Genomic DNA, 26,232 nt, shown 5'->3' with positions numbered 1-26,232 from the left:
TTAACACACTGCGACCTGATCAAGGAGGTGATTAACAGTTCAGCACATAACGCCTGATGGGCCAGAGGGTCAGGAACATTGCCCCACTCAGAGAGGGAACCAAAGAACATAGCATTATAACCCTTACTCTAGGCTATACAGTTAAGGGAGAAAGAATATATCAGGGTGACCGGAGAAAAAAAAGACTTAAATAAAACCCGCATAAAGGGCCCGGCTCCCACGTGGGTTAAGGATTTCTTGCCTGGGGTACTCCACTTATACAGAAATCCGTGCAACACACAAAAGCCCCTGATATTAACTAAGAATCCCCTACAATATACTAAAGGAGTGACTGTTCTGTTGACTTAGGGAAGACATAACCCCCTCTCTTCTAAAAAAAATTCCACTTTGATCTGAAGGCCTCATTAGAGGAAGCAGCTCTCACTCCCCTGTACACAAACACATCTATATATTTTATTTGAAACTGCAGTGTGTAATGCCTTGCAAGAGACAATCTAAAGCAGGACAGTCTGGACCCACAAACCCCTTAAGTCAATATCTAAAACCAATTGAATCTAGAGCAGAAGCTACTAGTGATAGCACAGCTAATAAGCAAAAAAACACAATGTCTCAGGTCATGCAGGATGAGGCACCTCAAACCCCTTATGTTACAAAAAATGATCTACAACATCTTTCATCCAAGGAGGATATACAAAATGTACTCAGGGAGATGAGAACCTTATTTGGTGACCTTAGGAAAGATATATCTGCCCTAGATAACAGGGTGCTCAAGATAGAAGAACAGCAGGGCACTTTATCTGACAAAGTTAAACACAATGCTGAAGATTTGAGAAGTCAATCAGAACAAATTTTTTATTTAACTGACAAAATGGAGGATTTGGACAATCGTTGAAGACGCAACAACCTCAGGTTCAGGGGGATTTCTGAATCTGTCCACCCCCCGCAATAGAAGGCTATTTGCAGGCCCTTTTCAGGGTAATAAAAGATACCCCCTCAGCAAAAGAAATCCCGATAGAGAGAGCCCACAGGGCGCTTAGACCTAAACCTCCTCCAAAAGCACCACCCAGAGACATTATCGTTAAATTTTTAAGCTACAAAGATAAAGAGGACATTCTTAGAGGTGCAAGGGCTAAACACCAGATCTCACATGCTGGGGAGGACATACAAATTTTTTCTGACCTTTCCCCGGTCACATTGCAAAAACGACGGGAACTCTCCCACATAACCTCACACCTCCGCAAGCACAAAATGCCTTACCGGTGGGGTTTTCCTGTATCCATCATTGTGAACCACAATAACAAGGCATTTATCTACAGACCGGGTACAGACCCACATTTGTTTTTCAAAGACCTGGACATCTCTAATGGGGGACCCAGAGGACCACACCCCCCTCCCGGAGGGGATGCATCAGGAACCTCAGCTCTAATGGATGGACATACCACAGATGAGTAAACTAATTTGCTACCTGTTTTGTCATTAAGGGAACTATGTTCAGTTTCAATCTAAGACCACCTTCAGAGGGGCCTAAAGGCAGTGCAGAGTTACCCTAGCACCAAGCCCTATCTCCACAAGGGATTGATTGTATTAGTGATAGCATCACTTACCAAAGTACCAGCCCAGCAGTTCTGCCATATTGACGTTGTTTTCTGGTAATCTTCTCCTCTAAAGGAGTAAAAGTGATATTATATGAGCTGGACCTACAGAGACTTAAACTACTCATTTTCCCACATAGTTTGTTATACAAATATTTTGATGCTCCCCTTGTTATAAGTTGATATATGTTGTTTATCAATGTTTACCAGTTGGTACTATAGGGGAACTGCAGGCCCCTGTGTCCACCTCTCCTTTTTCATTTTCTTTCTCCTTTTTTCCTCTTACCCTCCTGGACTCCTCCACCTTTCCTTTGCTTTCCCCTCCCCACCCCCTCCTCTTACTAATACACGTCTCTGGGTTGCTTTTATCCCTTCCTTGTGGTCTTTTTGAGTGACATTTGATAAGCCACTCCCTTTTGAATTGGGTTATAAAATACTGTAACACCAGAGCCTCTGTCTCTTCTGTTGTATCCTGCTCCTGCTAAAAGATGGATGATGTTGGACACAGAGAATCTGGTTAAGTATTTCTGGGATAATATTCTGTGTAGCAGTATTGCACAATTGGGGTTAGTGTAGAAAAGTTGCCCTGTATCTTAAAATGTGGACTGTATCTGTAAAATAGATTTATATATATATACCTGTAAATATTTATCTTATTATTAACATATATTGATTCCTAAATAAACTGTTTGACAAATAATGGAGGACCCCTCCTAGAGTTTATTTCACAATTTATCTGTGTTGGTTTTAGTGGTACCACCATAGAGATTTAGTATATTATATTTAGTAGAAAGTAAAGATATTTTAAATTAATAGATAACCACACTTACACCCTCTTCTCCCCCTGCTTACTCACCCGTATCGGGCTGCCTATCCCCTCCAGGGCAAAACTGCAGCAGAGGTAGGACTGAATATGTAGCTTAAAGTACTGCTAAGGGAAATGTTTTAGTCTCTATCTTGTAAATACTTTTGTAGGGGGAGGCGGGGATGATGTGTGCAATGTTCACGCTGAGGGGGTAATAACGTTTACAGTTAGGGTTTGTGTACTCTATTGGATATGTGACCTTTATTCATAAAATTGTTTTCCCCTATGAGCTGTGTATACTGCCCCCCCCTCGCCTCTCTCCCTTCTTCGGTCTTCCCCGGACTCCCCTTTGTCCATATATCATATCTCTACTCCATATCTCTTTATCTTCTTCTATTGCCCCAGGCAACTTGTGAATAGTGTAGATGTTATGTTAGCCCTTACATATTATCTGATGGGATATGCCTTATATCTGGGAAAAGGGATTTGATAAGATCTTGCCCCACAAAATATATCTGTAACACTACATGTGGACAAAAATATCGGTTTCCACTCCCTTACCTTGTCTCCCTTTGCATCTATGTTCTGGCTACTGGTGCCGTCCCTTTCCCCCTGAAATCTTCTGACCCCTTCCACCTTGCTTCGCCTTGCCCTTCCCTCCCAGTCACTTCACAGACCCAACACAGTTATAAAAATTTAACTTTCTCTGCAAGATGTTGTTATGGTTATTATTTGCCGCGCATGGGGATACCAACCCCATTTTTGTTCTTGAACTTGTTTTGATTGCAAACCTGGTTACCTAAATACTAGGACTCTCTCAGCCTATCGCACAACTTTCTTTTTTTTTTTTTTTTTTTTCTCTCTTACAGTATCTTTAGTGGAAAGACATTTTGGACTCTACTATATAGATCTATTTAAATACCAAATTTTTTTCTTTTTTTTTTTCTTCTATCTTCTCCCTTCCCTCTCCCCTCTTCTGGGATCTCAAAATGCCTCCCAAAACTAGTAAATTCCAAAATCACACTCTACAGCTAACCACAATTAATGCCAAGGGGTTAAACAGCCCGGGGAAACGCTCTATAGCATTTCGAGATCTGAATAAAATTAACAGCCATGTACTTATGGTACAAGAAACCCACTTCCAGAAGGGCAAAGAACCAAAGTGGTATAACAAACTGTATCCGCACGCGTTCTTCGCCTCTGGTCCAAACAAAAAAGCGGGAGTGGGGATTCTAACAAACTATATAACCTAGGAAGGGATAGCACCTCGTCCAAGGAAAACATGAACCATTATTTTCAAAATTTGCAACTCCCCACAATAGATAAAAAGACCGCTGATTCTCTGGCTGCTCAGATAACGATAGAAGAGCTTCATTTAGCTATCAATGACATCCCTTCAGGGAAAAGCCCGGGTCCGGATGGACTCACATCCACTTATTATAAAAAATGCGAAGGAGCTTTGACCCCACATATGCTACAGATGTTTAATAAATTGAGGGATGATCCCACATTGACTAGAACGCTACTAGAAGCGCATATCACAGTTCTCACTAAACCAGGCAAACCTGCTACTACCCCAGGCAATTTTAGACCCATATCCCTAATTAATACAGACATGAAGATTCTGGCCAAGATATTGGCTAATAGATTGAATAAAATTCTCCCAAATTTGATTGCTAGGGACCAAGTGGGATTTATTCCAGGATGTGAGGCAAGGGATAACATTACTAAAGTCATTCAATTGATTAATTACGCGAAGGTGTCGGGTACTCCCATGGTCTTGTTCGCTACAGACGCGGAAAAGGCCTTCGACAGGGTAGGCTGGCCCTTCCTGCAGAGGGCTATGAGCGGAATGGGTATTCCCCCGGCTTTCTTGAATATGTCAATGGCATTATATTCGGCCCCGAATGCTCGGGTCCGGGTAAATGGGCTACTATCTGACACCTTCTGTATCAGCAACGGTACAAGGCAGGGGTGTCCTCTTTCTCCCCTATTATTCGCCATATCAATTGAGGTTCTTGCACAAAAAATTAGACTTAATGATAAAATATCGGTTATCAAAGTAGGAGACTTGGAGAGTAAACAAGCATTATATGCTGATGATGTGCTTTTCACCTTGACTAAAGCTGAAACTTCTATCCCTGAGCTGCTGAAAGAACTGGAATCCTATGGTGCGGTCTCCAATTTCCTTCTCAACTTAAACAAATCAGAACTTATGAATATTAATACCCCCCCACAACACTTAATCACCCTACATGAAAAACACTCGATCCCAATAGCCCATACCAGGTTGAAGTACCTAGGAATACACCTCACACCATGTGTTCAGGACCTCTTTAAACATAATTTTATACCCTTGAGGGAAGACATAATTAGGGACCTCTCCTGCTGGAGGAACAAACCTATCTCCTGGTTAGGGAGAATAGGAGTCTTTAAAATGAATATCCTTCCTAGAATCCTTTACATCTTTCAAGCTCTGCCTATTCCAATATCAGAAGGATATATCAAGCAACTGCAAGCCACAATAGAATGATACATTTGGGCGAATATTAGAACCAGGGTCCCAAAAAAAACAATGTACTTACCTAGGAGTAGAGGTGGGTTGGGCTTGCCGAATTTAGTTGAATATAGAAGAGCAATCTTTCTACAAAGGGTAGTAGAGTGGTCCCATAACAAACCTGACAAAGCTTGGATACACTTAGATAGGCAAATATTCTCATTAAACAATGTAGGGACTGTGGCATGGATCTCCCCAACCAATAGGCCTAAGCAAATCTCAAAATATCTTATCACTGCAGAGACGCTCATGATATGGGACAAAACAATAGTAACAAGCACTCATATCTCCTCAAGGGATTCTCCTCTTACGCCAATTATTGAAAACCCTGACCTCCCATATAGGAGATTGGGCTTTCGTATCAAGCACCCCTATAGTCTTAGCAAAGGGTCTATGTTGTTTCTTAGGGAACACGGTTCCTTTAAAACACAGGGTCAAATGGCTGAGGCCTTAAGGGAGATATTCTCCTCATGGCTCAATTTTAATAGACTGCTCCACTACATCTCCCATCACAGGAAAAGGGACGAACTGGGCAGAGAGACCACAAATTTTGAGGGCCTTTGTACCCTTCCAAACATACCAAGACACCTTGTGTCAGTCCTTTACAGGATATCTGCATATGGAGCTGAGACTCCACTCCCTACTTACACTATAGCGTGGAATAAAGAGTTGTCCCGGGAATTGGAGGAAGATTCGTGGCGGAGGGCCTTTGAGCTCACAAAGCGCTCGTCGGTTTCCGCCATGATACAGGAGCTACACTTTAAAATCTTAAGCCGCTGGTATCTTACCCCGGTTAGGCTTCACAAATTCTTCCCATCCGTGAGCAACCTATGCTGGAGGGGTTGTGGCGAGGAAGGATCACTGAAACATATATGGTGGTCATGCACCAAGCTAGACAATTACTGGAAACAAATCACATCCACCATGTCAACTGTCCTGAATACTTACATTCCAAACACTATGGAAAGCATACTGTTCTGCTCCCTACCCATAGTAGAGGAATCGGCTAAACTAGCTCTCCTGTTAATAATGATCACAGGAGCAAAAAAACTTATTCCCAAAAATTGGAAAACCCAGATAGTCCAAACAGTAGAAGAGTGGAGAAGGGAGGTCCTTGACCTCATTACCCTGGAGAGATATCACTATCTCAAAATTAACAAGCTTGACACACATGAAATGATCCAGGCAATATGGAAAGGCTCTATTTAAAGGGAAATGAGGCAAAAAGTTGGTAGACAGTTTCATCCCAATCCCTCACCCCCTACCCCCCCCTTTCCCCTTTTTTTTTTTGTTTTTTTTGTTTTTGTTTTGTTTTGTGTTTTGTTGCAGTGAATAGCCTTCTTTACAACCATAGATAAGTGCGAGACTGAGAAGTTAACATAAGCATTACCAAAAACTATGGCCTAGATTTGGAGTTTGGCGTTAGCCGTGAAAACCAGCGTTAGAGGCTCCTAACGCTGGTTTTAGGCTAACTCCGGTATTTGGAGTCACTCAAAAAAGGGTCTAACGCTCACTTTTCAGCCGTGACTTTTCCATACCGCAGATCCCCTTACGTCAATTGCGTATCCTATCTTTTCAATGGGATCTTTCTAACTCTGGTATTTAGAGTCGTGTCTGAAGTGAGCGTTAGAATTCTAACGACAAAACTCCAGCCGCAGAAAAAAGTCAGTAGTTAAGGGCTTTCTGGGCTAACGCCGGTTCATTAAGCTCTTAACTACTGTACTCTAAAGTACACTAACACCCATAAACTACCTATGTACCCCTAAACCGAGGTCCCCCCACACCGCCACCACTCGATTAAATTTTTTTAACCCCTAATCTGCCGACCGCCACCTACGTTATACTTATGTACCCCTAATCTGCTGCCCCTAACACCGCCGACCCCTGTATTATATTTATTAACCCCTAACCTGCCCCCCACAACGTCGCCGCCAGCTACCTACAATAATTAACCCCTAATCTGCCGACCGCAAAGCGCCGCCACCTACATTATAGCTATGTACCCCTAATCTGCTGCCCCTAACACCGCCGACCCCTATATTATATTTATTAACCCCTAATCTGCCGCCCTCAACGTCGCCTCCACCTGCCTACACTTATTAACCCCTAATCTGCCGAGCGGACCGCACCGCTATTATAATAAAGTTATTAACCCTTAATCCGCCTCACTAACCCTATAATAAATAGTATTAACCCCTAATCTGCCCTCCCTAACATCGCCGACACCTAACTTCAAACATTAACCCCTAATCTGCCGACCGGAGCTCACCGCTATTCTAATAAATGTATTAACCCCTAAAGCTAAGTCTAACCCTAACACTAACACCCCCCTAAGTTAAATATAATTTTAATCTAACGAAATTAATTAACTCTTATTAAATAAATTATTCCTATTTAAAGCTAAATACTTACCTGTAAAATAAATCCTAATATAGCTACAATATAAATTATAATTACATTGTAGCTATTTTAGGATTAATATTTATTTTACAGGCAACTTTGTAATTATTTTAACCAGGTACAATAGCTATTAAATAGTTAAGAACTATTTAATAGTTACCTAGTTAAAATAATTACAAAATTACCTGTAAAATAAATCCTAACCTAAGTTACAATTAAACCTAACACTATACTATCATTAAATTAATTAAATAAAATACCTACAATTACCTACAATTAAACCTAACACTACACTATCAATACATTAATTAAATACAATATCTACAAATAACTACAATGAAATAAACCAACTAAAGTACAAAAAATAAAAAAGAACTAAGTTACAAAAAATAAAAAAAATATTTACAAATATAAGAAAAATATTACAACAATTTTAAACTAATTACACCTACTCTAAGCCCCCTAATAAAATAACAAAGACCCCCAAAATAAAAAATGCCCTACCCTATTCTAAATTACTAAAGTTAAAAGCTCTTTTACCTTACCAGCCCTGAACAGGGCCCTTTGCGGGGCATGCCCCAAGAAGTTCAGCTCTTTTGCCTGTAAAAAAAACATACAATACCCCCCCCCCAACATTACAACCCACCACCCACATACCCCTAATCTAACCCAAACCCCCCTTAAATAAACCTAACACTAAGCCCCTGAAGATCTTCCTACCTTATCTTCACAATACCAGGTTCACCGTTCCGTCCTGAAGAGCTCCTCCGATGTCCTGATCCAAGCCCAAACGGGGGGCTGAAGATGTCCATGATCCGGTAGAAGTCTTCATCCAAGCGGGGCAGAAGAGGTCTTCCATCCGATTGAAGTCTTCATCCAGGCGGCATCTTCTATCGACATCCATCTGGAGCGGAGCGGCAGCAACCTGAAGACCTCCGACGCGGAACATCCATCCTGGCCGACGACTGAACGACGAATGACGTCCTTTAAATGACGTCATCCAAGATGGCGTCCCTCGAATTCCGATTGGCTGATAGGATTCTATCAGCCAATCGGAATTAAGGTAGGAATATTCTGATTGGCTGATGGAATCAGCCAATCAGAATCAAGTTCAATCCGATTGGCTGATCCAATCAGCCAATCAGATTGAGCTCGCATTCTATTGGCTGATCGGAACAGCCAATAGAATGCAAGCTCAATCTGATTGGCTGATTGGATCAGCCAATCGGATTGAACTTGATTCTGATTGGCTGATTCCATCAGCCAATCAGAATATTCCTACCTTAATTCCGATTGGCTGATAGAATCCTATCAGCCAATCGGAATTCGAGGGACGCCATCTTGGATGACGTCATTTAAAGGAACCGTCATTCGTCGTTCAGTCGTCGGCCAGGATGGATGTTCCGCGTCGGAGGTCTTCAGGATGCTGCCGCTCCGCTCCAGATGGATGTCGATAGAAGATGCCGCCTGGATGAAGACTTCAATCGGATGGAAGACCTCTTCTGCCCCGCTTGGATGAAGACTTCAATCGGATGGAAGACTTCTTCTGCCCCGCTTGGATGAAGACTTCTACCGGATCATGGACATCTTCAGCCCCCCGCTTGGGCTTGGATCAGGACATCGGAGGAGCTCTTCAGGACGGATCGGTTAACCTGGTATGGTGAAGATAAGGTAGGAAGATCTTCAGGGGCTTAGTGTTAGGTTTATTTAAGGGGGGTTTGGGTTAGATTAGGGGTATGTGGGTGGTGGGTTGTAATGTTGGGGGGGGTATTGTATGCTTTTTTTACAGGCAAAAGAGCTGAACTTCTTGGGGCATGCCCCGCAAAGGGCCCTGTTCAGGGCTGGTAAGGTAAAAGAGCTTTTAACTTTAGTAATTTAGAATAGGGTAGGGCATTTTGTTATTTTGGGGGGCTTTGCTATTTTATTAGGGGGCTTAGAGTAGGTATAATTAGTTTAAAATTGTTGTAATATTTTTCTTATGTTTGTAAATATTTTTTTATTTTTTGTAACTTAGTTCTTTTTTATTTTTTGTACTTTAGTTAGTTTATTTCATTGTAGTTATTTGTACATATTGTATTTAATTAATGTATTGATAGTGTAGCGTAAGGTTTAATTGTAGGTAATTGAAGGTATTTTATTTAATTAATTTAATGATAGTATAGTGTTAGGTTTAATTGTAACTTAGGTTAGGATTTATTTTACAGGTAATTTTGTAATTATTTTAACTAGGTAACTATTAAATAGTTCTTAACTATTTAATAGCTATTGTACCTGGTTAAAATAATTACAAAGTTGCCTGTAAAATAAATATTAATCCTAAAATAGCTACAATGTAATTATAATTTATATTGTAGCTATATTAGGATTTATTTTACAGGTAAGTATTTAGCTTTAAATAGGAATAATTTATTTAATAAGAGTTAATTAATTTCGTTAGATTAAAATTATATTTAATTTAGGGGGGTGTTAGTGTTAGGGTTAGACTTAGCTTTAGGGGTTAATACATTTATTAGAATAGCGGTGAGCTCCGGTCGGCAGATTAGGGGTTAATAATTGAAGTTAGGTGTCGGCGATGTTAGGGAGGGCAGATTAGGGGTTAATACTATTTATTATAGGGTTAGTGAGGCGGATTAGGGGTTAATAACTTTATTATAGTAGCGCTCAGGTCCGCTCGGCAGATTAGAGCTTAATAAGTGTAGGCAGGTGGAGGCGACGTTGTGGGGGGCAGATTAGGGGTTAATAAATATAACATAGGGGTCGGCGGTGTTAGGGGCAGCAGATTAGGGGTACATAGGGATAATGTAAGTAGCGGCGGGTTACGGAGCGGCAGATTAGGGGTTAAAAATAATATGCAGGGGTCAGCGATAGCGGGGGCGACAGATTAGGGGTTAATAAGTGTAAGGTTAGGGGTGTTTAGACTTGGGGTACATGTTAGAGTGTTAGGTGCAGACGTAGGAAGTGTTTACGCATAGCAAACAATGGGGCTGCGTTAGGAGCTGAACGCGGCTTTTTTGCAGGTGTTAGGTTTTTTTTCAGCTCAAACAGCCCCATTGTTTCCTATGGGGGAATCGTGCACAAGCATGTTTTTGAGGCTGGCCGCTTGCGTAAGCAACTCTGGTATCGAGAGATGAAGCTGCGTTAAATATGCTCTACGCTCCTTTTTTGGAGCCTAACGCAGCCTTTATGTGGACTCTCAATACCAGAGTTATTTTTATGGTGCGGCCAGAAAAAAGCCGGCGTTAGCTACGCGGGTCCTTACCGACAAAACTCCATATCTAGCCGTATGTAAGAAGTTTTTTTTTTTTCCTTTCTATGTAACTGTTTATTTAAAATGTTTTGAAATGTTTTAAAATGTTTTAAATGTTTTCATTTTAATGTTTTAAAATGAAAAAGAAAAAGGGAGCCATATATATGAATGTTCTGGTTTATACTACCACATGGTACCTCATGATGATGTAAAAGAAGCATTTTTGTGAACATTGTAAACCTGTAAATTAATCAATAAAGCTCTTTTGAAACATAAAAAAAAATAAAGACAAATTTACCTGTAAAATAAATCCTAACTTAAGTTACAATTACACCTAACACTACACTATACTTTAATAAATTATTCCTATTTAAAACTAAATACTTACCTGTAAAATAAACCCTAAGATAGCTACAATGTAATTAATAATTACATTGTAGCTATTTTAGGATTTATATTTACTTTACAGGTAACTTTGTATTTATTTTAGCTAGTTAGAATAGTTATTAAATAGTTATTAACTATTTAATAACTACCTAGCTAAAAGAAATACAAAATTACCTGTAAAATAAATCCTAACCTAAGTTACAATTAAACCTAACACTATACTATCATTAAATTAATTAAATAAATTACCTACAAATAACTACAGTTAAATACAATTAAATAAACTAACTAAAGTACAAAAAATAAAAAAAGCTAAGTTACAAAAAATAAAAAAAATAAGTTACAAACATTTAAAAAATATTACAACAAGTTTAAGCTACTTACACCTAATCTAAGCCCCCTAATAAAATAACAAAGCCCCCCAAAATAAAAAAATGCCCTACCCTATTCTAAATTAAAAAGTTACCAGCTCTTTATTATAGGTGGCGACGGTGTAGGGGGGCAGATTAGGGGTTAATAAGTTTAAAATAGGTTGCGGCGGGGTCCGGGAGCGGCGGTTTAGGGGTTAAACTATTTATTTAGTTGCGGCGAGGTCCGGGATCCGCAGGATAGGGGTTAATAACTTTATTATTGGTGGCGACGGTGTAGGGGGGGCAGATTTGGGGTTAATAAGTTTAAGATAGGTTGCGGCGGGGTCCGGGGGTGGCGGTTTAAGGGTTAAACTATTTATTTAGTTGCGGCGAGGTCCGGGATCGGCAGGATAGGGGTTAATAACTTTATTATAGGTGGCGGCGGTATAGGGGGGGCAGGATAGGGGTTACTAGGTATAATGTAGGTGGCGGCGGTGTCCGGGTGCGGCGGTTTAGGGGTTAATACATTTATAAGCGTTGCGGTGGGGTCTAGGAGTGGCGGTTTAGGGGTTAATAACTTTATTGAGTTGCGGGGGGCTCCGGGGGCGCCGGTATAGGGGGTAGAACAGTGTAGTTAGTGTGGGTGCTTAGTGACAGCTTGCTCATTGCCCCGTACTTGATGCGTGGCTTTTTGACAGCTTTTTTGATAACTTAGGCGAACGTATTCAGGTCCGCGGCGGCGATGGTAGGCTAGCTTAGGCGGGCGTATTGGACAGGCGAAGGCAGGTAAAGTAGACAGGTTGATAAGTACCCCTCAATGCCTCTTTTAATACATGCTAGTATCTTATTAGTATTTGGAGCTGCTGCCCTGCATTGTGCACCCATATTTAGCTTGTTATCTATTACTACCCCCAAATCCTTTTCCTCCTGTGTTTGGCTAAGTCTTGTCCCATTTAAATAATATGTTGCCTGCTTATTTTTACTTCCAAAACGTAGAACCTTGCATTTTCCCGTATTAAATCTCATTTTCCATTTACCTGCCCATTCTAATTTTTGCAGGTCCCTTTGTAACGAAAGTTCATCCTGCTCTGACCTAATGACCTTACTTAACTTAGTATCATCTGCAAAAATAGAGATGTCGCTATTTAATCCTAGGTCCAAGTCATTTATAAAAATATTAAAAAGAATATAGGGCCCAGCACTGATCCCTGGTGTACTCCACTGATTACCATTGTCCAAACTGAGTATGATCCATTTGCTACTAATTGTTGCTCCCTATCTTTTATCCAGTTATTTAACCACAAACTAACATTTTCAGCTATTCCCAGTCCCTTAATTTTGTGCATTAATCTCTCATGTGGCACTGTATCAAACGCCTTTGCAAAATCTAAGTATATCACATCAACTGATTCCCCTTTATATATATTTTTACTTACTTCCTCATAGAATCTAATTAGATTAGTTTGACATGATCTATTTCTCATAAAACCATGCTGATTAGAACTCATAATCTTGTTTACACGAATATGCTCATCAATATAATCCCTTATAATCATTTCAATAATCTTCCCCACTATTGACCAACTGGTCTATAGCTTCCTGGATCATCCCTACTTCCCTTTTTGAAGAGTAGCACCACATCAGCTTTACGCTAATCCTTGGGTACCATGCCGGAGGATAATGAGTCTTGAAAAATTAAGAGTAGAGGTTTGTCTATAACAGTGCTAAGTTCTCTTAACACCCTTGGGTGTATTCCATCAAGGCCTGGAGATTTATTTACCTTAATATTATCCAATTTGTTCCTGATATCCTCTATACATAACCCAATTAATGGTATGGGCTGGCATGTTCTATTTTGTTCCAAAGTATCATCCAATGGTTCCTCTCTTGTGTATACTGAAGAAAAAAACTGGTTTAGTATCTCAGCCTTCTCCCTGTCAATGTTAATCATGCTACCCTCCCCTCATTTTAATGTACCTATATTGTCTTTCTTAGATTTTTTGCTATTTATGTACTTAAAGAACCTTTTAGGGTTAGATTTAGAATCCTTTGCAATTAATTTTTCATTTTCAATTTTGGCTAATTTGATTGAATTTTTGCATTTTATTGCATTCCTTATAAATATGGAATTTTGAGTCTGTACTATTTTCTTTCAAATGCCCTACGTTTTTTCCTAATTTCTCTTAACACATTTATATTCAGCCACATTGGCTTGGATTTTTTATTTTTATAACCATATGGTATTTGTTTATATGTATATTTATTTAACAAAGTTTTAAATGTTATCCATTTATCCTCTGTATTTTTATTAGAGAATACTTTGTCCCAATTTATGTTATTTAATGATTTCCTTAAATCGTTGAATTTTGCTTTCTTAAATATAAAAGTCTTGGTTAAACCTTTACGACACTGCTTATGAAAGGAAATTTCAAATGTGACCATGTTATGATCACTGTTACCCAAATGTTCTTTGACTGTAATGTATCAATTTCAGCTCTTGATAAGTTTACAAGATGTGTCAGTTTGGTACTTGGAAATTAGTAACTAAGTATTTTATTTAGAATTAAATGATGTGATGTTTCACAATGCTAACCCGAAATAGGAGTTTCCTAAGTTAACAAAATGAATTAGTATTGCCAGAGGTTAACCCGCTGTACTCCGGAATGCTAGGAGTACAGAGTGGTTATTAGTGGCTCAAGTTATGGAATACAAAGTTCATACCTTCCTTAGGTGGAGATGGAAACAGTTAGTGTTACCGGAGGTTTGTTGGAGCTGGTATGTAACACTTAACGGCAAACCGCATCAACCGCTTCTCAGGGGGAGAGAGACGCTGCTGGCAGGAGCGGGCGGTAGCTGATGACGTAACCGCAGCTCCGGCGTCTGTGTCCCAAGGTGTGAGAGCAGGAGCTGACAGGAACGAACTGTGCTGAAGGAAAAGGTATAAGTTTGCTGAATATGTCAGTGAGAATATCCAAGTTAGATGGCTAGTAGTAACGAAGCTTCTAGTAGAGTAGTCTGCTTCAATAATCCAGCAACTAACTATGCAAGTTATGCTAATTTATAGTGAAGAGGAGGAGTGCTCTTAAAGGGACAGTATGAGAGAAACGGTATTCCTTACATAGTCCCCCCCCCCAAGGAAACCACAGCGAGGTTTCAAGGACGAGGTCTGTCTGGATGCCTCCGATGGAACTGAGAGATCAACCGGGGCGCAGAAAGATTTGAGACAGGTTCCCATGAGTCCTCTTCCTGACCAAAACCCAGCCAACGGACAAGGTAAAACAGCTGTCCATGATCAAGTCGGGAGTCTAAAATACTATGAACCTGGAATTCCTCCTGGTCAGTTGGTGCTGAAACACCCGGGAGATGAGAGAGCAGGGGTACATCTGAATTACAAGGTTTCACCAGAGAAATATGAAAAGTCGGGTGTACCTTAAGTGAAGGTGGAAGATCCAGGGTAACGGTGAGAGGATTCGAGATTGAGGAAATAAGGAACGGGCCAATGAAAGTACGTCCAAGTTTTTTAGATGGGTAGTGCAATTTTAAATTCTTAGTGGACAACCAAACACGTTGACCAACTGTGTAGGTTGGTCCAGGTCTGCGCCTCAAGTTGTAGTAATTACTTTGAGTTTTTTGGGAATCAAGAATGTGCTTCTTAACTGAGGAGAAAATTCGGGAGATGTCATTCACCATATCATTTACCTGAGGGCAAGGTGTGTCGATCCTGGGCAAAAAGTCTGCTCGGGGATGCAAGCCATAATTTATAAAGAAAGGAGTGAACTGAGTTGAGGAATTCACATGGTTGTTATAAGAAAATTCCGCTAAATGGATATAATCAGCCCAAGTATGCTGTTCTTGAGAGCAATAACAGCGTAAGAACTGTTCAATGCTTTGGTTCACTCTTTCAGTTAGTCCATTTGACTGTGGGTGGAAAGAAGTCGTGAGGGATTGTTCCATATGAAGTGATTTGCAGAGATTCTTCCAAAATCTGGATGTAAACTGTGACCCTCGATCGCTTATCACAACCTTCGGGATACCATGTAAGCGAATGATTTCTTTAAGGAATAGATCAGCAGTGATTTTAGAGGTAGGTAAAGCAGTTGTCGGAACAAAATGAGCCATTTTGGAGAAGAGGTCCGTGATGACAAAGATGGTATTAAATCCATTGGATCTAGGAAGATCTACAATAAAGTCCATGGAAACTTTCTCCCAGGGTTTATCTGGTACTGGTACTGGTTGTAGGAACCCAAAGGGTCGCTGTTTCGCATGTTTAGAGGTGGCACATGTATCACAGTTGGATATATAGCTATGTACGGATTGTCTGAGTCTTGGCCACCAGTAGAATCGAGTGAGAAGTTCCATGGTATTTCCCACACCCCTATGTCCTGCTAAGGGTGAGTCGTGTACTTGCTTTAATAAAGATTGGCGAAGGTTAACAGGTATGAATAGTTTGTTCTGCCTGTAATACAAACCATCGGTGTGTAATGTGAGATCGTCTAGGTTAATATCAGTGCTGAGATTCTGATCCGCTTTGATCTGAGATGCAGTTAACCCAACGAAACACTCTTGTGGAACAACAGTAGTAGGCGGATAATCTGGATTTAGATTGAATGGCAGTCGAGAGAGGGCATCAGCTTTTCCATTTTTATCACCTGGCCTATAACAGATGGTAAAGCGAAATCTAGAAAAATAGAGACTCCATCTCAATTGTCTTGAGGAGAGTGTCTTATTAGTTTGAAGGTATTGCAAGTTCTTGTGGTCGGTAAATATGATTATTGGATGTTCTGCACCCTCCAGGAGATGTCGCCAGTGATCAAATGAACATTTAATGGCCAATAACTCCTTTTCTCCCACTGGGTAATTCCTCTCTGCCGGTTGGAGGACTCTGGAATAGTATGCAACGGGATGGAGAGATTCCTTACAAGAGGGCCTTTGTGAAAGGATTGCTCCAATAGCATAATCCGAGGCATCAACCTCCAAAACAAACTGGTGAGTTAGATCAGGATACCTCAGGATAGGTTCTGAGGAAAACTTTTGTTTTAAGAAGTCGAACGCCTCTTGAGCTTGGAGTGTCCATGAGAATTTAAGATGTTGTTTAGTGAGATCCGTGAGAGGTTTGCAAATAGCAGCGAATCCAGGAATAAACTTCCTATAAAAGTTAGAGAATCCAAGGAAACGCTGTACGTCCTTCCTGGAGGAAGGAGTTGGCCAGTCTAGTATAGCACTAATCTTTTTGTTATCCATAGAGATACCTTGCTCAGTGATGTTATAACCTAAGAAGGTTATGTTTTTTGCTTCAAATATGCATTTTTCAGGCTTAGCGTATAATTTATTTTGTCTTAACCTGAGTAAAACTTCCTTGACATGACTTCTGTGTTGGGTCAAATCAGAAGAGTAAATTAGAATGTCATCTAAATAGACTATAACGTACACGTCAAGTATATCCCTGAAGATGTCATTTATGAAACATTGAAATGTAGCTGGGGCGTTACACAGTCCGAATGGCACTACAGTATACTCATAAAGACCATATCTAGTCCTAAATGCTGTAAGCCATTCGTCCCCAGCTCTTATTCTTATCAGATTATAGGCTCCTCTGAGATCCAACTTTGTGAAGTACGAGGAACCGCGTAATCTTTCCATTAATTCCGGGATTAATGGAAGGGGATATCTGTTTTTCCTAGTGCGCTTGTTTAGCTCCCTATAGTCTATTATAGTCCTGAGTGTACCGTCCTTATTGGTCACAAAAAATATTCCCGCACCAGCGGGGGAGGTACTGGGTCTTATGAACCCTTTTTTAAGGTTATCGTCAATGTACACCTTTAGGTGCTCTAATTCGGGTTTAGACAGTGGATATAAGTGTCCAAAGGGTATGGACACCCCAGGAAGGAGGTCTATGGGGCAATCGTATGCCCTATGTGGTGGAAGACTTTCTGCTTCGGTCTTATCAAATACATCTCTAAATTCCTGATAATGTTGAGGAATAGGTTGTTCACTATTAATCACACTGAGGAGGATAGAGCTGTCTGTCATTTGTGTTTTATCTATTTCCTTGGGAAAAGATATGGTTAGGTGAGCCCAATCTATATGTGGTTTGTGAGCCCTTAACCAATTTATTCCTAGGATAACCTTGAACATGGGGGAAGATATAACATCAAGTGATATCATGTCAGTTTTATGGTTCTCTAAGTGTAAAGTCAAGGGAATTGTCTGGTGAGTAAGTGGCCCACTTGAAAGTATGCTACCGTCAATAACTTTAACAGAGACAGGTGTTTGCTTTGAAATTATAGGTATTTTATTTTTAAACACAAAATTCATGTCAACGAAGTTTCCACAGGATCCGGTGTCAATTAACGCTATCGTCTGGATCTTGCAGGAATCCCACTGTAAATTGACAGAAATAGTGAGGTATGTGGCAGAAACAAGTTTAGAAAAGAAATTAAGTTGATGGTTTTTTATCTTACCTATTTTCTGTTTTGCCAATTGGGGGCAGTCTTTTACCTCATGTTTGGGTGATGCACAGTATAGGCATAGGTTCAACGTCTTCCTTCTGGTTTTTTCCTGAGCAGATAGAGGGCCCTTTATAAACCCTATCTCCATGGGTTGTGGTAAGTCCTTTGTAGAAGTGGTAGGTGAGATAGAAGGCCTCTTTGCAATACCAATTCTTTCACTACGTCTCTCTCTAAGACGCCGATCAATAGAGATAGCAACTGTATAGAATTCCTCCAAAGTCTCAGGTATTCCTGTACGGGAGATTTCGTCTTTAAGTTCCTCACTTAAACCTAAACGAAATTGATTTTTGAGAGAAATCTCATTCCATATAGCATCTCTTGCATAGATCTTGAATTGTGTAATGTAAGTTTCAACGGGGTTTTTTGACTGTTTTAAAGCTCTCAAATTATTTTCTGAAGATATCTGTTTATATGAATCCTCATACAGTGTAGACATCTCAGAAAAAAATGCTTCTAGGGATCCCAAGATAGGATCTTCGGATTCAAAAAAAGCATCTGCCCATGCCCTTGGTTCACCTCTTAAATATGAGATCACAGTTAGTACTCTGGTTCTTTCTGTGGCGTAAGTCTTGGGTTTCAGTTGAAACATGAGTAAACATGAATTTCTGAATTCCCTAAACTGAGCCCTATTACCAGAGAACCTTTCGGGAGTTGAAACAGCTGGTTCAGGAGAGTGTTCAGTAGCAGGTGATTTGGCAGATAATGTTTCCCTAAGACAGGCTTTTAGGGCCTGGTTCTCCAATTGTAATTCTCTGAATGAGTTAGACAAAAGGTCAACCCTATCAGACAAACTTTTTATGTGGTCAGCCATAGTGGTAGGCTCCATTTCCATGATGAAATAACAACACAAGATAATAGTTTTTTATAATATAACCTTAAACAGGTTGATATGAGCTGTAACTTTTTCTGGCTGGATTATTATGTAATGTATCAATTTCAGCTCTTGATAAGTTTACAAGATGTGTCAGTTTGGTACTTGGAAATTAGTAACTAAGTATTTTATTTAGAATTAAATGATGTGATGTTTCACAATGCTAACCCGAAATAGGAGTTTCCTAAGTTAACAAAATGAATTAGTATTGCCAGAGGTTAACCCGCTGTACTCCGGAATGCTAGGAGTACAGAGTGGTTATTAGTGGCTCAAGTTATGGAATACAAAGTTCATACCTTCCTTAGGTGGAGATGGAAACAGTTAGTGTTACCGGAGGTTTGTTGGAGCTGGTATGTAACACTTAACGGCAAACCGCATCAACCGCTTCTCAGGGGGAGAGAGACGCTGCTGGCAGGAGCGGGCGGTAGCTGATGACGTAACCGCAGCTCCGGCGTCTGTGTCCCAAGGTGTGAGAGCAGGAGCTGACAGGAACGAACTGTGCTGAAGGAAAAGGTATAAGTTTGCTGAATATGTCAGTGGGGATATCCAAGTTAGATGGCTAGTAGTAACGAAGCTTCTAGTAGAGTAGTCTGCTTCAATAATCTAGCAACTAACTATGCAAGTTATACTAATTTATAGTGAAGAGGAGGAGTGCTCTTAAAGGGACAGTATGAGAGAAACGGTATTCCTTACATTGACTTCTATGTTTGATATTATATCTGTATTATTTGATAGCACTAAATCCAAAATAGTTGGCTCCTCTATTAATTGTGACACGAAGTTATCCCTGAGAACATTTATAAATCTATCCCCCTTAGCTGAATTACTAGTTTAATTGGCCCAGTTTATATCAGTGGTGGTAACATTTCAACAACAATCCAAAAACAGTGTTTCCATACTTCTTCTGGTAGTGTAAATGTTTCGGCCCGTGCCTTTATCAAGACTCTCTTGATAAAGGCCTAGCACGTGCTGAAACGCGTAGACCTGCACTGGAGGATCATTGCACTGTTATTTTATATTTTTTAAATCTTGAACTTTTTTCACCATTATTTACACTACCAGAAGAAGTATGGAAACACTGTTTTTGGATTGTTGTTGAAATGTTACCACCACTGGCGATTTATTGATTTTGAACTTTATTTTTACATTTTTTTATTTCTATTTTTATTAGTTTTTTCATTATCATTTTTATTCATTATTTTTTCATGCCACTGACAAATTTGGTTTGAAGTTTTTTTGGATTTTATTTTTTCACGCCACTGAGACAATTTGGTTTGAAGTTTTTTGGATTTTTCAGGTCCTATTGGACACTCACCTTTTATTATCTCCCACAAACTAAGTTTGGACATCACTACATTGACGTTATATTTGGATTATCCCTCACCTTTAGGACTATAACTTTCACATTGGATTATTGGACATCTTTATATATTCATTTATTTTGCATTTATTTTTATTCACTGTTAAACCAGTTGTTTTTAATTGATTGCTACCACTGTTTTTTAAAAAAAAATTAAGATTTATTATTATCTTTATATATTTACCCATGGATCCATGAAGTTGTTTTTATTATATTTGTGTATTTATGATTATCTAATGTGTATCTGATTAAATTGTTTGGCCAGTTTTAATTAATCAGTATTACAGTATCACTTATTATCATTCCTTACCTTAGCCTCCTTTAGGGTAGGCGCCTTGGTCCTTCTCACTATCTTTCACATCACTTGGGTGATAGCTAGGAGTCACCCACTCCCGGGCAATAAGGCAAACTATCTGGAGCTTAGGCCAACCCTTCTCTATCTAACTATTATACTTAAAAAGACAATCTTACTTTAACAGATAATCAATGCAGCAACCCTGAAAAAGCAAACTCCCAGAGTAAATGTGCTAAATTTATAGTCTAGCTAGGCCCAAACAGCTGAAAAAAATCACACCCCTAATTACCCACACAGGAAACAAGAAAAAAATATATAAATAAAAAAAATGGATAGATACAAACCAACAAACAGTTATTTTTTTATAAAATGCAACCCTTGCAAAGCAAAATATTTATAAATTAGCTAGGTTAGCTAACTATTATACTTAAACAGACAATCTTACTTTAACAGATAATCAATGCAGCAACCCTGAAAGAGCCATAGAATGTCTATTGAGAGTCTTCAAAAATAAAAGTTCATACATAGGGGCCTATTTATCAAAGGTCTTGCAGACCTGATCCGACAGTGCGGATCAGGTCCGCAAGACCTCGCTCAATGCGGAGAGCAATACACTTTCCGTATTCAGCATTATTACCAGCAGCTCACAAACGCCGTCCCCTGCTGACTTGGCCGCCATCAGGGAGGTGTCAATCAACCCGATCATATTCGACCGGGTTGAATTGCGTCAATTCCTGTCCATCTCATCAGAGCAGGCGGACAGGGTTATGGAGCAGCGGTCTTTAGACCAATGCTTCTTAACTACTGTTTCTGGCGAGTCTGAAGACTCGCGAGAAATACAGGCTGTCAAGCTCCATTCGGAGCTTGATAGATAGGCCCCATAGCATTCAGAAAAGCTTGCTTCCAGAGTTAGTGATGTACCCAGTGTTTGTCGTGCTGGCTCCTGTGGAATTCCAAGTCTCCACGAGTTTCCATGGATGGTAACAGTGTTTTTTGGGCTCTTTATCCAATACCCAGCAAAAAAAATTCTTGTTAACTGCTATTATACTAAGTTTGAATGAATGTTGTAGTTTAAAATATTGGTATGCTTTTTAAATTTGTTGTATACATTTATATAAGAATGTCTATAATTTAGACTTGCATCTGACTACATGTAAATCTTTAGAAAATTCATATGCTGACAACCATTCGTTGTGAATAATTGTAATAAATACGGATATACCATAACCTATATAAAGAGACATCAAGGAATATCTCATTGAGCTTGAGGGTAATCCTCTGAAACGCATTGCTTGACTATTGATCCTTTACATTTTGTCCTGAAGGAGCACCTGTAGTATCAGGTGCAGGAAGGGGAGCTGGAACGGTGTGCATCAAAATTGCGGAAAAAGCTATTTGCAACACGCTAGGCACCCGGTTACCAGACATCCCAGTCCCTCAAAGTTACAAAAATGTTTTTGCTGGGTATTGGATAAAGAGCCCAAAAAACACTGTTACCATCCGTGGAAACTCGTGGAGACTTGGAATTTCACAGTAGCCAGCACGACAAACAGCCCGTACATCACCAACTCTGGAAGCAAGCTTTTCTGAACTCTATGTATGAAATTTTATTTTTGAAGACTCGCTAGGAAGTTTTTAATTCTTTTAATAGACATTCTATGTATATGTTTTTTTATTACATGTGTTTTTATCTTATGTACCCTAGGGAATTTTATTATTAGGTTATTAGGGATCGTTTTTAAGATTGTTTTGTGATTACTTTGTATATCAAAGCTTTGAATATATTTTGTGTGTGTGTTTAAATTTTGATGAATTGTGATGAATTAAATTGTATTAATATAATATACTTATACATATTGCATACACCTAGCATTTTTTATGATACTGCACTTTTAAACATTCACCAGTACTGGTCAGCAGGTTCATGTTAGGGGGCATTCTATAAAGCACCTACATATGCACCAGCGCTTCCTTTAGTGTTGTTGAAATAATTTCCATTAGTATACATAATTACATTAATTAATAGTAATACATTTTCTATGTAATTTTTCTTTTACAAAAAATTATTTTGAGGAATTTTCTTTGGCATAAGTTTCAGTATAATACTATATGGTCCCAGGTTTATCCAAATGATAGTGACCAGCCATCCATACAAAAATGTTTGTGCATCCCTGGGATTGTTGGTTAGTAAGTGTAGACCTTTCCAATTTCAAGACCATAAGAACTTACTATCTGAAGTGACAGACAGATCACATGACTGATTTTCGCAATGGGCACATCTCTGTAATTGTGAGTAGTTCATCTGAAAGTCCTCAATATTTTGTTGAAGTTGTTGATAAGTAGAGGTGAAGGCTTTGAGATTACAGGAAGTCAAATTGTCTGTAGAAAAGTACAGTAGATATTTTATTTCCATATAACAAGTGGTCACTTGGTCACTCTTTCTTATAACTTTATCTCTCAGCCCATAGATAATAGATAATACAACAGTAACAACAATCATTATCAAATACTTATATTATGCAAAACGATATAAGCGCGAATAGTACTCAAACTTTGGATTACTGGAATTGTTTGTTTTTTACCCTATTTGTAGTGCATTTTATTAATGTATTACGGCATGAAATATTTCTTCTGGTAAAAAAATAAATACATCTGTATCATCAAGTTGATAGCATGGCCCGGGACTCTGTGAAGAAGGGTCAGGATTAGCATGGTTTTCCAGCTCGCTAGATGTAAGTATAACGCTACTTTTTCCCCTGCATGGAAGGAATATTTACATTTATAATGAAAAACAAATTTTGATGTTCCACAACTAAACAAATGTTGAATACTGCAGAAGACAAATATTCTTGAAAATGAATTTTTCAGAAAAGCAAGTACACAGAATATATCCTGCTATCTAAATGCTTACACAATGTAAACTAACCTAAAACTCCTTTACCCTTAAAAAAGAGTAAAACTAATTCAGTTGAAAAACATAGATGGTGCATAAAATAGGCTAAAACATCATATGTGTTCACAGATTTTTAATGAAACATACATAGAACATAAAAAATAATAAATAAAAAACAAAACCTGTAGCCCTGAAATACCAATAAATAAAAGTTTCTGTTGTTCTATCAGATTCTGCTCCTTTGTCAGAAACTGCTACCTCTGACTGCGCATGCTCTGTATGATGTAATCACACTCCACATATGTTAAATAGGGATGTGTGGAATGCGATTATGTAAATCAGCCGCATGTGCATTTAGGGGTAGCAGATTATGACAAGGAAGTTGTGTCCGATTTTGCTGCCGCTATGAGATACGCGCATGCGCTGTTAAAATTGAATATTGTCAAATACAATACTGACAAATTAAAAGTGCATATATATATATGTATATACACAAAGTTCAATCACTTCTCACGGTAATGAAAAATGCGAAGATGTGCTTTCATTGTCGTATTTTTCATCACCGTGACAAGTCATTGAACTGTGTCCTGTATATATATATATATATCCAAATGTATCAAAAATCCGACTGAAAACCTTCAAATACTAACAGGCATACACAGGTAGAAGCAGTTTTCCAAAAAGCCTTTTAGCAAGGGTTTTTTTAAAACGCATTCTACCTGTGCATGTCTGCTTTGTATTTAAAGGTTTGAAGCCAGATCTTTGATACATTTGGAAATCTACATTATTGTTTGGCAGAGCTCCAGGAAGTTGCCTACTGTTGGTGTGTGCCATTCCTATCTGACTGTTTATATATATATATATATATATATATATATACACATATACAACAAACAGAGAAAGTCCATCACTCGCTTACAAGCTCTCAGCTAAGATTAAAAGCAAAACTGGAAGAGTTAGTTATTGCATCTGGCCAAATGGGACAAGCCCTTGCATCTTGATCTTGACGTGGTACCTGGGCTTGTCTCATTTGGCCAGATGCGGTAACTAACTCTTACAGTTTTGCTTTTAATCTTAGCTGAGAGCTTGTAAGCAAGTGCTGGACTTTCTCTGTGTGTTATATATTCTTTTTTTTTGTAATTTTCCCTATGGGCCTTGCACCTAGGCTTGTCTGAGGTTAACTGCCTGTGACTCTGGAGACAGCACAGCTTCCTGAGAGTGATATAGCACTTTTAATTTGATTGACAGCGCATGTGTAGTGGCAGCAAGATCCAACACAACTTCATTGTCAGAACCTGCTACCTATGAGTGCGCTTGCTGATTTACATAATCACAGTCAGAGGTAGCAGATTATGACAAAGGAGCAGATTCTGATAGAACACCGGCACTTAAATATGTTCAATTTCCAAGTTTCCAAGGTATAGCAAAAAGTCACAGATCAAATCTTCCAATATAGAAAAATAAAAAATATTTAGTGCCAAAATCCAATTATATAAAGTCCCACAAGAGTTGACATTAAACAGATGATTATATTCAATGATGCCCTCAATGGCTTTAAATGAGTTCCACAAACCATCCTTGTTAAAAATCTAAATTTACAAATGGTGCAATATAGTTTGCAAAAGTGCTCCCCTATAAGAGACACACTCACCGGAAAGCCCAATAGCTGATGCGTTTTGACTTAGAGGTCTGTCAAGGCTGTGTTGAACTATCAAATTAGTGCCTTTTATATATTAGAGATGTTTGGTGCCAAAAACGTTGTTCTATTTCGTCACTTCAGGTTCTGAAGGCAACAAATGATGTCATTTCCGGTGTGCAGAACTATTACTACTTCCGGTTCTGGTGCTATTGTTCATGTGAATTGTAGTTCTTTCTGTAAATAACAATGATTTAATTTTTATAAAATAGGATACATTTATTAAATATAAATATATATATATATATATAACTCCCCCCTATGCCATCATATAGAAGGGTAAAAAATCTTAGGGATCACATAGTAAAAGCTGATATAGGTACATCTAAAATGTCTGATGTAAATTATCTAACTACCCCTAATAAAGGCTGTTACCCCTGCTTACACTGTGCTCAATGTAATTCAGTTATTAAAGGGAAATTCTTAGCACAAAATGACAAAAGAAAGCAATATACAATCAATGGGTTATATACATGCCAAACCAACTATGCAATCTACCTACTTAAATGCCCATGTGGTCTTTGTTACATTGGCGAGACCACCCAAGCCGCCAGGGATAGGTTTAGTCAACATAAAGCATCCATTAAATCAAAAGATATGTCACTTCCAGTATCAGCACATTTTACAAATATGGGTCATACAGTAAGCCAGCTTCGCTTTCAAGTGATTGACCATATCCCCCATCATAGAAGAGGGGGTAATAGGGAACTAAAATTAAAACAGAAAGAAGTATGGTGGATTAAACGTCTGAACACATTACATCCATATGGTCTGAATAGAGATTATGATTTGTATTTGTTTTTATAATGGTTTTAAATGATGGAACATATTCTGGTACCACTAGAGGTCACTGTGTTGTTGAAATTTACAAACCTGGATAGGTATGGGTTAAACCAATTAACACTGAGAATTGAAGCATGATTGGTCCAGATACCCTTTTTAAAGTCAGTTTGTTTGATTGTAACTTATGCATGATTAAGGACTATGTAGGTCCGAAACGTCGCTTTTTACTGGTTGCTAAACCTCAAATAAAGATTTTTCACCTTTAAAAGAAGATTGTGTGCTGTGGTGCTGTTACCTTGTTTTTTACATGGACTATATATATATATATATATATATATAAATCTCATTAGGTTAATTAAATTATTTTCCCAATAGATATACAGATAAAATTGGCACTTAGGGGTGGCGGGGTATCTGGTGATTACAATAATAAATAAATTAAATAATGCTTAATAATAATAAAAACAGTTTAATTAAGTTGAATGAT

The sequence above is a fragment of the Bombina bombina genome, chromosome 2, assembly GCF_027579735.1.
Source record: "Bombina bombina isolate aBomBom1 chromosome 2, aBomBom1.pri, whole genome shotgun sequence".
Lineage (NCBI taxonomy): Eukaryota > Metazoa > Chordata > Amphibia > Anura > Bombinatoridae > Bombina > Bombina bombina.
Note: the sequence above shows the minus strand (reverse complement) of the source record.